This window comes from Limulus polyphemus, unplaced genomic scaffold, assembly GCF_000517525.1.
Source record: "Limulus polyphemus unplaced genomic scaffold, Limulus_polyphemus-2.1.2 Scaffold4191, whole genome shotgun sequence".
NCBI classification, from domain to species: Eukaryota; Metazoa; Arthropoda; class Merostomata; order Xiphosura; family Limulidae; genus Limulus; species Limulus polyphemus.
Genome location: NW_013669801.1, coordinates 103,748 through 105,651, shown reverse-complemented (window position 1 = coordinate 105,651; position 1,904 = coordinate 103,748).

Genomic DNA, 1,904 nt, shown 5'->3' with positions numbered 1-1,904 from the left:
ACTGCTGTAATCTCTTTTCTTTTTTTTTCTTTTTTCCTCCAACAACTGCTGTAATCTCTCTTCTTAGTTTTATTTTTTCATTGTTCTTGTTTCTTTTGCTGTTCTTGTATTGCTGCCATCAAATCTGCTAAGCTGTAGTTTGATTTGCCACCTCTGGTTTTCATCTTCTTTTTTTCCTTGTTTTTTTTCGTCCCACTCTCTGACACCAATTTGTTACCTCTCTGTTCGTTTCTTAATTTCCCGTAGAAATTCTTTCCGAGAAACTTCAGCGATACAAGTCCTTTCTTAACTAAAACTAGTTTATTATTTCTCGATACAACTTTATAATACACAGAATTTCCACAGTCAATACGTTTGCAATCTACAAAACACACAATTTATATTACCGTCACTACCGCTCACATGACTCAATTATCTGTCTCTATCTCTATCTGCTATTATTATTTGCCGGGCTTATATACTGAAATAGAAGGCGCCTAGAAAAGACTAGAGTTGCCAGGAATCTCATGGCGTGTTACCAGCGTCACGTGACTTCCGCTGTCGTAACAATATATATATAATTCTTTTCTAAAATCTGACAACCATTAACAAATATAGGAATTTATACAGTTCGTTTTTTTTTCATTATACACTATTACACATAATACTCTTCTACATTATCAGTAGGTTTCTAAATAAATAACAGAGTTAAAGTCACTTGTTGTGGATAGAGGAAATCCACTATACATTTTAAATAAAATTTCAGAAATACAGCTTTTGAGTGGATTGTTTATTTTTTGTTTAGTTCTAATACAATGTTTTGACCACACGTGTGATCAGCATCGTGAAATACTGCGTGAGCATTTTGTTTCAATTTATAAAGATATAGGGGGACACCCCTGTTTTGATTTAAATTAGATTTTCGTTCACGAATATTCTTCTTTTATTTTTCTTCTATTAAAGTTATTCTCCTTGCATAATACTTTAAAGTTGCTAGTGTTAATTGGATCTTAATTCGTTGTGCTGTATTCGTAAATGTGTCCTTTGATCCTAATGCTTACGTTGCATCCCGTTTTGCCTATATAACTGCTGTCGCATCGATACTTCTAGATACTTCCTTCGTTAAGTTGTCAAAATAAACCTTCCTTAGATGACCTTAGGTTTTCATGCTCGTTTTTTGAATAAAAATAATTTTAATGTTTAGATTGTATTTTTTATACATGTTTCCAAATGTTTAAGATGTTTTGATTACATAGCCACGAAACGGTAAGACACCCATCAGAGTGTATGAGTTTGTGCATTTAGTTTCCTTTATGGAGTTTATGTCGTTTTCACTTTCTTTTTTGTTATTGAGTTTGTTTCTTATATTTGGCTAAGGTTCTAGTGAAAATATTTTTAGGGAAGCGACATTTGTTGAAAAATGTATCCGATATTGTTTCTGGTTCATGTTACAGATTACTGCTGCCGCGTGTGTTAAATACTGTGTTGTAAATAAATAAATGCATAATAACGTGTCAATTTTTGAGTTGAGTGGGCTGAGTTCCACTTTATATAGTTATTATTACCAGATTTGTGGAAGATTTTCGTGTTAAAACCGCTCACATTTCTTTCTGTTGTTATGTTCATGTAGTTTAAAATCTGAATTTTATTCTCTTTTTCACGAGTAAATTTGATGTTAGAGTGAACGTTGTTTACGTGTTATAGAAATCACTATTGATGGTTGTTGTCTTCAAATCTACAAAATACATCGTCGACGTTATTAAACCAGTACCAGTATCAACCATTGTTGATAAACAATCCACATAATACAGGTGACATAGGGCTGCCCATGTTTAGACTCCCTATTTGTTGCCCCCCAGTAGCACAGCGGTATGTCTGCGGACTTACAACGCTAGAATCCGGGTTTCGATACCCGTGGTGGGCAG